Genomic DNA, 16,462 nt, shown 5'->3' on the forward strand with positions numbered 1-16,462 from the left:
CATTTATCTAATATCTATTTCTAAATGAGTAATCTTAAATAAGTTTCAGATGTCTTGCGAGGGATGCAGGTAGAATTTTAATAATTTCTAACATATTTCTTTTAAAGTCCTGAGTTTATAATGCCAACTTTAGTTTGTCTTTTGAAATGTTATGGTTTTGAAAATTTCTCCCTCCCGGCCTTTTCTGGTACTCTAATAATTGTGTTTAAGGGAATTTTCATATTGGCTAAGAACCTTTATTTTAATTTATACTTTTTAGTACTGAGTCATTTCAAGTTGCTTCATTCACTGCCCACATTCTAACACAACAACTGAGTGGGGACAAGATGACATTAACCCAAATAGAAAAACAAGGAAAATTACTGTGGAAAAAAATGCAGGTTTCATAACTGACTCTTCATGTCTGCCTAAAAATGTGGGCAGTGGATGAAGCAACTTGAAATGACTCAGTATTAGAAAGTATAAGTTAAAATCAAATAAATAATATTATATATATAAACAATAAAAAAATTTTATAGAGAAGGAGATCAGTGACTAGTATAGAGACATGTTCATATACGTACCAGTGTAAACATACTGAATGAAAAAATAAGATTTTTAAATGACAAGTTGTTTATAAGAATTCAAGTTTAAAACATAAGTTTAAAGGGTTGGTTTCTGTTTTTATGTAAATAGTGTTTAAAATCACTTAAAAAAATAATAACCAAAAACGAATTAAGTTTTAAGGTAGTAAAGACTAAACAATATACACATTGTACTGTGCCGATTAATCCTCTTGGGTACAGTACAAAGGAAAGTAATTTTCAAAATATCCCTTGGGTGACAAACATATTATTCACGGTAGGCTTTGGCAGCACATTTTATGCACTAGATTTGAAGATTTTGTGCAACTATCTAAATATCTAAAGCCTTGAATGAAACTTTGGTCTTTCTTGTCTTTCTGTAAAGAGTCTTCTTTTATTGTTTCTGTATGATTTTAGCTCCTTTTTTTTCTTGGGTTACTTTTTCATATAGAAAAAGTTGGTCAAATTTCAATCACCGACTTCTAATTTACTTGTAGCTTAGTAGGTTGAAATTCATGATTTAATGAGGTTACAGATTTTCTGTTCTTATCTTTGGTGTCTCATATCTTTATTAGCAAGTGAAATAGTTAATCTACATTTTAATTTTTTATTGGAAATTGGGCTTTAACTGCACCTATGTATTTTCATATTAGATAATTTATATTATCAGTTTTGCAGAATCTATGGATGCATCTTTTCTTTCTTTAATAATTAATTAAAATTTTCATCTGATTATCCTATCTCTCTATTACAAATATCTCAGACTAGTTGATTTGAAGTGAGATAAATAGTAATTGTAAAATTGTATGTTTTAAGTTTATGTTCCCCATATTTAGCTTTAGATTCTATTTATGTGTTATGTTTATAAAAGCGTTTTTCAAATATTTATTTTGAGAGAGCCCACAAACAGGGGAAGGGCAGAGACAAAGAGAATCCCAAGCTGGCTGCGCGCTGTCGGTGCAGAGCTCAATGCGAGACTCAACTCCATGAAATGTGAGATCATGACTTGAGCTGAAATTAAGAGTCAGACTCTTAACTGACTGAGCCAACCAGGTGCCCCTAAAAGCTTTTGTAATAGATATAAAATAACATTAGGAAAACTTGGGGAAAGACATTAGCATCTTACAATCCTATGCAATTTCACATATTTTGTCATTAATCTTTTCACTTTGATTTGCAGCAAAATGGTTTTCTTAGACTCATGTACTATATGAAAATGCTTATGCTACCTTTTTATAATGTGCTATATATTGCCAAGAAAGTTTCTTGAGTCATAATAGATTCTGTACAATCACTCTCACTTCTTAAGCTTGTGCCCGAAAAATTGGGTTTACACCATTGGTAGCACCCAAAGACACATTGTGTTTTATCTGGTGAATTCCTAAGGTTTTAAATGATTCTAAATACTTTTTTAGAAAACAGTAGCAGCTTTGAAAGTAGGAGTCCAGTCAGGTAAACAAGACATACTTCAGATGGTAGCTGAAGGGAAAACAAACCAGCCCTGATTTAGCTGTCAGGGGGTTATAGCATCCTGAGATGAACACTAGACAAAGTACTGGGGGCTTAGAAGAACACTACTACAGACTTTTAGTGAGGGGATACCTTGGTGTTGGACATCAGGAAATGATCCCTCTTTCAACTAGCAGGTCTCTAATGATGCCAGGGAAGATTTTAAGCAACTACAGAGTAACACATGACTGCAGCAGTGATCAGCTTTCCATCACTTCTGCTTCGGTTATTATGTGACCATTGCTAGGGTTACTTGTGATTATATCTGCAATTACAAAAAATGTTACTGAAATTCATTGTGAGCAGGTTCATTAATATACATGTTATAATTGAGAGTTTACATGAAAATTTTTATTTTTTATTCTACTTCAGGACAGCATCTTGTACCATTATCCTTGTAGATCATCTGTTTATGTTTTCTAGGTATCTATCACTTCCAGTAGAAGTAGTGAGGAGATTGTAATGGCTATAAATACAAAGAACAAAACAGTATAGTGTATACAGAGTAAAATAGTTGTATAATGTAGTAATTTATAAATGTTATGTGGTTTGTGGTTTGACGTACTGTCTTTTTCTGGGATACTTCAGACCACTCTGATAAAAATTGTAATTGTTTATTAATATTTTGTAGATGGTGAAACTAAAATACAGAATTTGATTTACCTACCCTAAGGTTAAAACAAAAATTTTATTTTTTTTTAAAAAAATTTTTTTTTCAACGTTTTTTATTTATTTTTGGGACAGAGAGAGACAGAGCATGAACGGGGGAGGGGCAGAGAAAGAGGGAGACACAGAATCGGAAACAGGCTCCAGGCTCCGAGCCATCAGCCCAGAGCCCGACGCGGGGCTCGAACTCACAGACCGCAAGATCATGACCTGGCTGAAGTCGGACGCTTAACCGACTGCGCCACCCAGGCGCCCCTAAAACAAAAATTTTAAAAGGTCTAGGGGTGCCTGGGTGCCTCAGTCAGTTAAGCATCCAACTCTTGATTTCAGCTCAGGTCATGATTTCACAATTCGTGAGTTCAGTCCCAGCATCCAGCCCCATGCTGACAGGGCAAAACCTGCTTGAGAATCTGTCTCTCCCTCTCTCTCTGCCCTTCCTCTGCTCAGGTGCATGCTCTTGAAAGAAATAAAGGAAGGAAGGAAGGAAGGAAGGAAGGAAGGAAGGAAGGAAGGAAGGAAGGAAGGAAGGAAAGAAGAAAGGGAGGGAGGGAGGGAAGGAGGGAGTGAGGAAAAGAAAGAAGGAAAGAAAAGGAAAGAAAAAGAGAAAAAGAAAGAAAAAGAAAGTTCCATTTTCTGTTAGATGTAGTAAATATGTTAATAAAGATAGCAAATTTATTTCAGGAGACACTGTTTACCAGTTTTCATCAAATGGTGTCTGTTTCTAAATATCTTCTTAAAACAAAACAAAACAAGACAAAACAAAACTCTCCATTTTATCCCAGTCTTTTTCGGGAGAGGGGTGATCTGGAAATCTGCCCCTAAACATATTTTCGGGTTTATAAATTCTCAGGTATTTGAAACCGCAGGTATGGATATGAGTTTTATTTTCTTTTACCTTATGTAAAAAGTTAGGACCTCTTCAAGGCAAGAGACAAGTACAGATGAGCAGCATATAAAACAAGATGCTACTAGAACACCTAAAAAAAATCTGCTAGCTGTATTAGTAAGTTTCTGAGGGTGACTGTGATGTGTTCTGGATGAAAATTCATCACAAATAAAACAGTATCAGTGTGTCCAAAAAATGTGTTTTTTTCTTTTTTTGCCTGTTTGGAGGAAAATTGCTGCCTGTAAAGCTCTGTAGAATCTATTGTCTCATTCCTCTTCCACTTTCCAGTTGTCTCCTTTTTTCTTAGTAGAAAAGAATTATTAAAAGTAGATTAACAAAAACATTTTACGTTAATAATAACAAGTTTAAACTTTGGAAGGAACTCACTAATGAGCCTATGTATTGTAGAGGATGTAGGTGAGGTGATCTTTTGACAGCTTTCTAAAAAGCACAGATTAATTCAAGACTTAGTCTCAGACATAACTCTACATTTCTTTATTTTGTTACTACAAATCATATCCTAAATATTTTTTGCATATATACTTAATGGTTCTATGTAGTTCAACAATATCCACTACATAATTTACTGGTAACTATCAGTTGGTGATTGCAGTAATCACATGACACTTTTCAACAGAAATAGAAAAACAACCCTAAAATTCACAGGGAACCTGTGCGGCCAAAGTAAAGACCCTGAGCGGCCAAAGTAAATTTGAACAAGAAGACCAAAGCTGGTGGCATTATACTTCCTGATTTCAAAATATATTACACAGCTACAGTAATCAAAATAGTATGGTACTAGTGTAAATACAAACAGACCAATGGAAGCGAAGAGAGACCAGAAATAAAGCCATGTACAGCCTATATGATCAATGACTCTTTGACTAGGGTGCCAACAGTACACAATGGTTATAGTCTCTTCTGTAAACGGTATTGGAAAATTGGACAGCCACAGGTAAAAGAATGAATCTGACCCTTAGACCACACACAAAAATTAACTCAAAATCAATTAGAGACTTAAATAAGAGACCCAAAACTATACAGCTCCTGAAAACAAACATAAGGGAAAAACTTCTTGATTTTGGCAATGGTTTCTGAGATGTGACACCAAAAGCACAGGCAACAAAAGCAAAAATAGACAATTGGGGCTACATCAAACAAAATGAAAATACAGCTTATGGAAAGGAAGAAGATATTTGCATATCATATACCTGATAAATGATTAATGTCCAAAATTTATAATAGCAATACCAAAAGAAAAAAAAACAAAAAAAAGAGAACAAAAACCAATAACCCAATTAAAAAATGGTTGAAGAACTGAATAGACATTTCTTAAAATAAAACGTACAAATGACCTGTAGGTATGTTAAAAGGTGCTGATCATCACTAGTCATCAGGGAAATGCAAATCATAACCATGATGAGGTATTACTTTACACCTGTAAAGATGGTTATAATAAAAATAAGTAAATAAAAGCAAATACATAATAAAATAAGTGTTGACAAGAATGTGAGGAAAAGAGATCCCTTGTGCACTTGTGGTGGGAATGTAAACTGGTGCAGCCACTATGGAAAATAGTGTGGAAGTTTCTCAAAAAATAGAAAGTAGAACTACTATATGATCCAGCAGTCCCACTTCTGAGTGTATATCCAAAAGTATTAAAATCAGCATCTCGAAGAAATATGTGTACGCTCATATTCATTGCAACATTATTCGCAGTAGCTGAGACAGGGAAGCAACCTAAATGTCTACTGACAAAGAAATGGGTAAAGAATATCTGGTATGTAATACAATGGAATATTATCTGGGCCTGCAGAGATGGAGATCCCAACATTTGTGACAATGTGGATGAACCTGGAGGACATGCTAAGTGAAGTAAGGTAGACAAGGAAGTACAAATACTATATGATACCACTTATGTGCAGAATCTGAAATAGTCAAACTTATAGAAACAGTAGAATGGTGGTGGCCAAGAGACTAGGGAAAATTGAAAATGAGTAGGGACTTGTGGAAGGATACAAAGTTCAGTTATGTAAAATGAATAAGTCCTACAGGTCTACTGTATTGCATAGTATCTATAGTAAACAATACTGAATCGTGTACTTAAAATTTGCTAAGAGGGTAGAACTTATGTTAAGAACTTAAGTTCTGGGGCGCCTGGGTGGCTCAGTTGGTTAAGCGTCTAACTTGATTTCAGCTCAGGTCACGATCTCACGGTTCATGGGTTTGAGCCCTGCATCGGGCTCTGTGCTGACAGCTTGGAGCCTGGAGCTTGCTTCAGATTCTGTGTCTGCCTCTCTCTCTGCCCCTCCCCTGTTCGGTCTCTGTCTCTGTCTCTCAAAAATGAATAAATGTTAAAAAAAAATTTTTTAAAAAGAACTTATGTTCTTAGGGCACACACAAAATGAGGAAGCTTTTGGAGGTGATGGGTATATTTAGAGCATAGTTTGTGGTGATGGTTTCATGGATGTATACTTATCTCCAAATTCATCAAATTGTATACATTAACTGTGTAGAGCTTCTTTGTGTGTCAGTCATACATTAATAAAGTGGTTTTAGAAAGAGAGAGAGAGAGAGAGAGGAGTAATTGCTCATGAACAGGTAGATTTAAGGACCAGGATAATACCAGAGAATTTTTTTTCTTTTTCTTTAGTTTTTTTTTTTTTAATTTATTTTTGAGAGATGGAGAGGGAGAGACAGAGAGAGGGGGTAAGGAGACAGAAAATCCCAAATAGGATTCATGCTGCCAGCACCAACCCCAACATGGGGCTCCAACCCACAACCTGAGCCGAAACCAAGAGTCGGATGCTTAACTGAGTGAACCACCCAGTGCCCCAACACCAGATAAATTTTATAGATACCATAGCTTTGTTTAATTTATGGAAATTTTTTTATTATCTATGAAGTTTGTCACTGTTCATATAGACTTACAATTTAGCACATAAATGCGTAATAATGTGTTGTACATTATTACTTACATTAGTGTAGAACTGAACAATGTTTTTATCAATGGACCATGTATTCTGAACCATAAAATGCAAACACATGATCTAATACATGGTTTCACAATGCAACAGAATATTTTAAATAAAATTCTTCTCACCATTCACTATTAACTATGACCTCAAATTGATTATTGTTAGATTTTACTCAGATACTGTTTCCAGTGACCAGCAGCCAATTTCTTCTTGTAAACTTCAGATGGCGAAATGTATGGCAAGCATGCAAAGTGTTTTTTTTTATTTATCTGGCACATGGCAGACATTCAATAAACATTTCCCTTTCTTCTATGAATATCTATGTCATCCATGATATCATTCCTGTACAGTTGATATGCTGGTTAAAGTGCTGCAGGAGAATCTAAGCCATCTGTATTTGGGGAGCATATGAAGATATTCCAAGGGTCACATTTTGGCACATTAACATCCTTCAGTCTCAGCTCAAATACATTTTCTCTTCAGACAAGCCTTCTGTCCAGTCTACCTATAGAAAAAGTCTTCTCCCAGTTTTTCTCTTTCACATTATACTTTTTATTTCCTTCATAGCACTTATTTTAAGCCATAATCATCCTGCTTATTTGATTACTCATTAACTATTTAATTGTGATCTTCTAGGTAAGGGTTTCCCTAACTACTTCCTCTAAAACTGCAGGTACACATATGCATATCATATACACATGTGCATGTGCGCGCACACACACACACACACACACACACACACACCCTCCCTGTCATTTTCCTCTCTTTATTTTCCTCAAGATTTATTACTTTTGCTAATTCATCTTTATTGTCTGCTTTAACCCCTAGAATAGATTTTACCTGGAGATAGCGATTTTAACCTATTTCATTCCCTGTTCTTTTCCCAGCACTTAGAACAGAGCCTGACACATGGTAGGTGCTCAACAAATATTTGTTGGAAGAATGAGTTGATAATTATAATAGAACATTAAGTTCCACAAGAGTAAGAATTCCACGTACCTTGTTCATGGCTGTTTATATAATGAGTGGAGCAATGCCTGCTTTATAATAGGAACTCAAAAAATATTTGTTGGATAAATGAATGAGAAGAATTATTTGCTGAAGAGTTAGTGGGGAGAGGAACTTTGTGACTACTTTGTGTATTTGAAGAGCTGACAAAGACTAGTGTTGCTGAAGCTCTCAAAGCAAGCCCTCATAAATGAGATAGGCAAAGAAAATAGGAGCCAAATCTGTTTGCACCTTATAGGCTGTGTTAAGAATTCTAGGTTTTTATCTTAAGAGCACTGGGTAACTATTGAAGGTGTTTTAATGAATGAGACCAAGAGGGATATCAATGTGCAGAAAATCACAGAATTTCTAAGACACATTGTGTTTTAGGAAACAAATGTAATTCTGTAATCTGGGGAAACCATGTTGGAAAATGGAAGACTTTTACAAAGTGGTCCATATGCTCCTCCCTCCCCTTTTCTCTTCCCTCCAAAGCACATTCTACACAGAATACTAAAGCTGCTCTGTCACTGTTGTTACTCCCTGTAGCAATACCCTTACTTTTGTAGGTAAATGTAAATTTATTCTTTTTATACTGTAGGGTACTGCACTATAACTCAGATGAAATGAGTGAAAATGTTTACGTATAGAAATTCCGTAATTTTGGCTTAAAGATTGAAGAATTTTGAGTCTCATGATGGAAACAGAACATACAAATAGAAAGTATGATGTAACTTTGGAAATTTTAAGCCTTCTCATTGATTTTGAATCTTTCCAGGGAAAATGTGTTTGTGTCACACTCTGTATTTTACTTACAGGTCATCAATTAAGTGATTAATGATAAAATAATCTATAAATGGTTAAATACACCATATTTGTTCCACCCGTTCAGCGATGACAGATTTTTAGTATCTAATATTAGAAATGGAAGGTCACAAGGAATATATATGGTTATATATAAAATTGAAGTTATTGATTTGTAAGAAGAAAGTACGGTTGATATTCAGTCAACCCCAGTGAATTGTGCATATTTTCACACCTAAGGAAATCTAACTAGTAGGCCAGTTTGTTATCAAAAGCTATTTGGCAGGGTGCCTGGGTGGCTCAGCTGGTTAAGCATCCGACTTGGTTTCCCCTGGGGTCATGATCTCATTGTTCTTGGTTTGGGGCCCTGCGTCGGGCCCTGCGCTGACATTGTGGAGCCTGCTTGGCTTTCTCTCTCTCTCCCTCTTTGTCTGCCCCTCCCTGCTCATGCTTTCTGTCTCTCTCAAAATAAACTTGAATAAAAATAAAATATTTTTAAAAGTTGTTTGGCAAGCATAGAATTAAAAGAGGATGGTATAAAGTATTTATATTAAAAAAATTTTTTTAATGTTGTATTTATTTTTGAGAGAGTGAGAGTGCGAGCAGGGGAGCAAGAGGGGGACAGAGGATCCAAAGCAGGCTCTGCACTGACAGCAGTGATCCTGATTCAGGCTCACGAACTGTGAGATCATGAACAGAGCTAAAGTCTGACACTCAACTGACTGAGCCACCGAGATACCCCTAAATTATTTTTATTAACATGTTAATTAATAACCATAAGAATACCATCAAGCTATATCTGCCTGAAATATAGCTATTTGCAGACAGGTGGCCTGCTAAATATAAGATAGTTGAGTTGTCTAATCAGGGTATCCTCCCCCTGGAGGGTACTTAATAAAGCCTGACGTGTTTTGTCTCTCAGACTCAAGTTTTTAATGTTTTAATGCTTACTACCTTTTGTTTATTATTTTATCACCACCAATTAGCTAAGATGCAAGTCATTATTTCTTTCTACTTGAGAATCATTCTAATAAAAAGACTTTATTAGTCTTTTTAAGGAATTGTTGGCTACCTACCAAATTCTTTTTTAAGAGATGCAGATAACTTGGGAAAGGATGATAGTGAAATACTTAGAAGTACATATAAGGGAAGTTTAAAGAAATGGAGTTTGAGTAGCCTATAAAAAAGGAAGGTAAATGTTGGTCTTAAAACTGTCTTCAGGCTTTGGAACATTTATTATAGTTTGATTGTTGGTAACAAATTGTTCTCCTTCCCTACCAAGAGCATAAAAAAAAACACAGTCATCTTCATTTTTACAGATGGAAGGTTGTAGATTTGGTAGTAGGAAGAATTTCAAGTTATTAAATATTGGAATGTTGCATTGAGGGAGATTGTAGAACCACTTTCCTTGAAGATTTTAAGGTGGTATAAATATTCTACAGTGTGGTTTCATATGGAGATAAAATTCATGGAATTATTTTAGAACCTCAATATTCTTTTGGAGTCCAAACTTATATACTTAACAAAAAGTTGATTTTATTTTTATTTTTCCTTAAAAGTCAATCCCAAATTTTAGGTCTGTAGTCCCTGGTAATCTTAAAGATCAGGTATTTTTACTTTGTGTTTGCTTCTTATTAAAAAAATAAAAAAACAAAAAACAAAACACATTTATTTTATTTTGAGAGAAGGGTGGCATAGGGGCAGAGAAACAGGGGGGCAGAGAATCCCAAGCAGTCTCCTCGCTGTCAGCATAGAGCTTGATCTTGAACCATGAGATCATGACCTGAGCCGAAATCAAGAGTTGGGTGCTCAACCAACTGAGCCACCCGGGCAATCCACTTTGTGTTTGCTTCTTAGAGGTAGTTTTTTAAACTATTTAATCATTTTCTTTTAGCCTCTTCATATTAATAATTATTTAACTTGCATTTCTAGATTAGTTCTTTGAGATATATATATATATATATATATATATATATATATATATATATATACATATGTATACATACACACACACATAGATATATATAAATGTATGCATATATATTTGTATGCATAAATACAACAAAAATATATGTCTTTCTAGGATCTCTTGTTTTTAAATTACCCACACAACAGGATTAACCTATTTAAAGATGAAATAAGGGTACATTATTCTCTTTCTTCAGATAGCTACTAAACACCTGGAGCCAGGCCACGAGGTCACCATATGTTGGTTTTCAATTTTCCTTTGTGTGATACCATGATAAGTAACCTTTCTAATCATTGATGCTCCTTTCTGACCTCTTCAGGCTCTGGTCTCCCCCTTGGCCGTCAGGATCCTTTATTGCAAACAGCTGTTGAGAGATGTAACTGATAGGGTAATGAGGACAAAGAAATTGTTTCATATTCAGAACCAAAGACCCAAGATGGCATAGGGTTTAGGGTTTCCCAAGGGCAGAAAATGTGTATATCTTTCTTCTATGATCTTTACAATTGTTTACAAAAAGTTAAAAACAAAACCAGCTAGCAATAAAGAGGCCATTTTCTCTTTGTTTACTGTTTTACTTCCTTAATGATGTAGTAATTATAAAATGGTTTGATAATTTTATAGTATCTCTTTTTCTCTATGTAAAATGATAATTTAAATTTTCCCAGGTAAATCATAGGGCTCCTCTTCCCATTTTTAAGTATCATTTAACAGCTAGAATTATGAAAACATCCAGTTGTATTGAAAGGGTTTTTGGCTATAAAATAATCAATTATTCTGCTCTGATCAGCAGAGATCTAGTTAAGTTTTTTACAAAGTTGTTTTCTGAATATCAAGTATATTATTTTACATTAGATAACTACTTTAAAATTCTAACCTTTATATGTGTTTTTATTATGATTTATGTTTGCTATTTTTTTATTATTGTTAATGGTTGAAAAAGGTATCATTCATTTGAAAAATCAAATAGACTAGAAGTCTAGGAATTGATATTAAAATTTTAAGTAAGTAAAAATATTTTAAATGTCTTGTCTCATGGAAGATCATGGAATACTTTTGAAGAGTATGGTAACAGTATCTTTTAAAAATCCAAATACAAGGTGTTATTATATTCAGAAGTTCCAATAATAAGAACAACATATAAGTTGATGGCTAAACTCATATAATGAATGTTTGTGTTATGAATAAATAATAGTCTTAATTTGGAGATAGCTTCCTTTAAAATACAGGCAAAGGATAAGAGGGTATTATGAACATTGAGTGATATTTTATATTACATTAGATTACAAGTAAACATTTTCTAATTGGCTAGTGACTTTATTCAACTGTGGTACATTTAAGAGAAATGGGAAAGTAGTTTAGTTGTGTGGAGATATTTTAGGCATTAATATTAGACACCTGATTCAAACCTGATTTAATTTGGATTGAAGCAAATTGCTAAATCTTTCTGAACCTAAATTTTCTTACACTTTCTGAGAAGATTGTAGTGATGATTGAATAGATACAAATATGAATAGACCTACCCTGGGTATAGGTATAGACCTATACCCTGAAAAAGTGTTAGTGTTAGTTCTTTTTTTTTTTTTTTTTTTTTCCTGCCTACAATATTGCTACTTAGAAGTTGTAAAGTGTAAGCTTAGGATCTTCAGTAATGAGAGATTCAGTTTTATTTCATCATTCTGACTTTTGGAAGAATTTGCTATACACTGAACTCAAATCTCTCCCTTTGGCTTTTATCCATTTATTCAACTGACTTCTCTTCTAAGCTAGCATGTGTATTTTTTTTGTTTGTTTATTTTGAGAGAGAGAGAGAAAGAGGGAGAGAGAGAGAACCAGCAAGGGAGGGGCAGAGAGAGAGGAGAACAGAGGATTGGAAGCGGTCTCTGTACTGACAGCAGAGAGCCTGATGAGGGGCTTGAACTCACAAAGCCGAAGTCAGATGCTTAACTGGCTGAGCTACCTAGGTGCCCTGGCATGCATATTTTGTCTCCGATTCTTTATATAATTGGCTTTTTAATGTCTAGGAAAAGAGTTTGAGTTTCAAAAACATGACAAACAGTAAATACGATCACTTCTCCAGCTATAAAAGCAGAAAATGCCAGAGAAATAAAATGAACAAAGCATAATTAAATATCATTTATTTAGCTACAACATGTGTTTCTGTGATGAGAAGACACATAGGAAAATTGACAGACTGTGGAATGATGCCAGTCTAATGTATAAGTCTTGTTTGTTCATATATGATTATTTCCTAGTGCGTTAATGATGTGATGCTCAGGTAAGCTTTCTCACAAAGAGAAAATTTGTAGTATTATATATAGTGTCATAGAAAAACACCCCACTCCAAAGAAGGGTCTTTATTGTCTATAGTAGATAACTTAATGGCTCCATTCCCAAAACTCTATTTAAACAAATCTATTAAAATCATGAGGCCAGATGAAGAACCTGTAAATATATATCCCTTTGTGTTATTTTTTTAATGACTGATAAAGAAGCTATAACTTGAAACCTATTCATAAAAACAATTTTTATGAAAATGGTTTCTGTTGAAGGCAGATACCCTCAAAGGCCTACATCTCGAAGGAGAAAGCATCACATGTCACAGGGTTTAAGGCTACAAAGGATCAATTGATTGGGCTGCTGGGATCAAATGGCAGCAGAGATTTAAGAATGCAAAGTTTTTCATTAGAACTCTTGATGTTTTTGTTTGTTTTCTGGCTACAAAATTACCTAGATTTTCAGTGGTCTGCTCCAACCATATTTTTCCCATAAACCCTGTTTTCTTCATAAGTAATTTTGTATAATGCAAGGGTTTTCACAGAATGCATTTATTACATTTCAGCAGAAAGCTTGTATATATCAGAACCAAGAGAGGAAGGTAAGGGTGTGCCAGAAATGAAGAGGAGTTTTTCAAGTGCCAAGCTGGTGAGCTGATGTTTTCTATGTTAGGATAGGAGACATCTTGGGCATGACTGAAGGGTCATTTATACTGTGAAGAAATAGGTAAATGGAAATGACGAGTAAGCTTGTCTGCCCTTTGCTTTGGATGGGGAAAAACAGCTCACATGAGAAATTGAAGCTCCTAGGCTTGTGACTCACATAAGAACAGAGTATGACTTTGTACAGTCTACCTATGTAGTGTTGACCAAATAGATCAACGTGAAAAGTGGTGAAACAAAAAACAACTGAAGCTTGGGAGTGTATAATAGAAACAAATGTGCAAAGCTACACTTCTACAACTCAGGAAGCACAGGATGCTCCAAGAAAAAACAATATTCTCTGAAGATAAGCTTGAATAGAAAATAGCAAACAGCATGAGGAAACAATCCACCATGAAGTGAAAGATTGACACCCCAATAGAAAAATATATGATAAATATGAAAAGAATTTAAGAGACATGGCGGTTAGAATGACAATATCCAATGTAAGTTGAATAGAAGTTCCAGAAGAAGGAATGGTGAAGTGTATATTAAAAAAGATAATAACTAGTAATTTTTCAGAATTAAAGAAACATATGAATTTAAAGCATGAACCCCAAGTAGATAAATAAAAGAACACCTAGATAACAGTGGTGAAACTGCACTACAGCAAAGACAAACTCTTGAAAGCAACTAGAGTTCATCACAAAAAAACAGTGATTAAGACTGAGAAATGATTTTTCATCAGCCTCCATAGTGTACAGGTGACAATGAACTTAACACCTTCAAATGCTGAGATAAAATAAATGTTAGCCTAAAATTCTATATACAATTAAAATATCATTTTAAGGGGCGCCTGGGTGGCGCAGTCGGTTAGGCGTCCGACGTCAGCCAGGTCACGATCTCGCGGTCCGTGAGTTCGAGCCCCGCGTCAGGCTCTGGGCTGATGGCTCGGAGCCTGGAGCCTGTTTCTGATTCTGTGTCTCCCTCTCTCTCTGCCCCTCCCCCGTTCATGCTCTGTCTCTCTCTGTCCCAAAAATAAATAAAAAATGTTGAAAAAAAAAATTTAAAAAAAAAAAAAAAATATCATTTTAAAATTGAAGGCTAAATAAATGTATTTTGAGACCATTAGGAACAAGTGTTCCTTGCTAAGTTAACTCTTAAAGGATGCATGTCAAGAGGAAAGAAATTGAATTCAGAAGATAGTGGTAAGACATAAGAGACAACTGATTAATAAATACATTGATATGTTGAAAAAAATATTGATTATCAAGTTTTGGGCAATGAGTGGTTCACAAGCTTTTAGGTTTTTGTAGGCAAAGAAAATTTCTCCCCAAAAATTAGCAAATCAACACAGGGATGCCAATTTTTAATTTTGCCAACATTTTGCAAAGACTGCCATTAGCACCCACACCCTGCCTTCAGGAACCTTACAGTCTATTGTAGCACATAAAAAGTAAAAGGAATAAAACTAATAAATTAGAAGAGGCCATTAAAATAAAAAAATTAGTTTCATGAAAAATCTTACCACATTGACGTCATTCTTCTAATTTCATCACAGAATATCAAAAACTCTAAAGAGCAGTGCCAGTCTATAACATTTGAGCTACTGTCTGATTATACCCTACCTTCTCTCTGGTTCCTGTAAATTCTGTGATAGTGTTATTTTTTCATAACACTAACATAATGCCTGGTGAATGCCAGGTGAATGCCTGGTAGATGTTCTAATAATATTCTTGAATGAATGGGAAATAATGTCATTTTGTCTTACCAGGCAAACCTCCTCATTGGTTACAAGTTGAGTCCATGAAATTAGAGAGTCCATTTCCAATTTTCAGTGTTATGTAACAGAGGTTCCCTTAATGAACACTGTTGATAACTTCTCTCACCTTCCATGAACTCAAGGGCAAGCACAAAACCCACATTTTTCCTAGAGAGTCTCCCAAAATAAATTTTAGGGTTAGAGAAGGGAACCATCCTAACACACAGGAAATGGCTTATTAGTTCATAGAAATCATGAGAGTAATCTTAATAAATCTTATCTTCTCCTATAAAGGATTATGAGGATGTGAAAGAGAACTATGTTCTTCTAGAGCTAAGCTGGTGGGTAGTCAAAAAAATCATCAATCTCTCTCAAAACTGTAGTCTATCTTATATATTTTATTTATGAATATTAATCCATCTACTATGATGGTTTTTTGTGTTTGTTTGTTTTTTTTTAATTTATTTAAGCAGTCTCTACACCCAATGTGGGGCTTGAACTCCTGACCCTGAGATCAAGCGTCACATGATCCACTGACTGAGCCAGCTGGGCAACCCCTACTATGATGGCTGCTATATAAATTCCCCAAGAGCCAAAAAATTTCAGAATACATTTAACTTATTAGTGAACAAGCTTGGGACCTACTTTAGGGTACTTACATGGCAACTGATATACATATGCATATACCAATGCAATAAATATATGCATTCATGTTCTAGGATCCAGCAGTTTAAAGAAGTGTATTTCTGAACATTCGAATGTGTTCCTATATTCTTTCATGAAGTGTGCCTCTTGCTATCTTGGTATGAAATAAAATTTTCTTAGTTTTTGTCTTTCGAGTGAGTATTTTTTTTTATCTTGGGAAGTCTTAATGGAGATACCACAATCTTTATTACCCAAGTTGGCATTCTGGATAAGAAATTTGTCTGAAAACTCTTCAGAGCCTTTTCTGAGAGTAATTTAACATCTTGTAAGTATTTCCTATGCATAGATTTACACTTGCATACTTTAAACAGTAATTTGTGAGAAGTTAATGCCCTAGCAAAATTTGAATCCCCATGAGCCCACTAGGTAATATAATCCTGTTAGCAGTGGGAATCTACCTTTCAAAACGTGTCATTCTCTGTAGAATAAGGCTCTGTCAAAGGGCTGTACTGTGAATCCTTGAGATTAAAGTTTTGGAAATAGTATCTTGAGCACTTGCCATTTTAGGTAGAGATTTTCAAGGCACTTTTGGAAAATAGAGTTTCTGTAAGTTGACTGCATAGTATGTTTTCCTAATAGATGCTATGAACATGGTCCTTTTCAATGATAGGTTTTTCATTTCACAGTTCTATCTAAACTTAGGCTTCTTTTACTTTTGTCTTAAGTAAGATTTAGACATAATAAAAATCATAAAGGTTCAGAAGTATGTACAGTCCAG

The 16,462-nt window shown here is 34.7% G+C and overlaps 1 protein-coding gene across 9 annotated transcripts in view; it reads left to right on the plus strand.

Annotated features, from left to right (window-relative positions):
• ADAMTS6 (ADAM metallopeptidase with thrombospondin type 1 motif 6) overlaps positions 1-16,462 on the plus strand; it is a 307,211-nt gene that overhangs the window by 180,768 nt on the left and 109,981 nt on the right. The gene's annotated exons all lie outside the window — the stretch shown is intronic.

Source organism: Neofelis nebulosa, chromosome 1 (assembly GCF_028018385.1).
Source record: "Neofelis nebulosa isolate mNeoNeb1 chromosome 1, mNeoNeb1.pri, whole genome shotgun sequence".
NCBI lineage: Eukaryota > Metazoa > Chordata > Mammalia > Carnivora > Felidae > Neofelis > Neofelis nebulosa.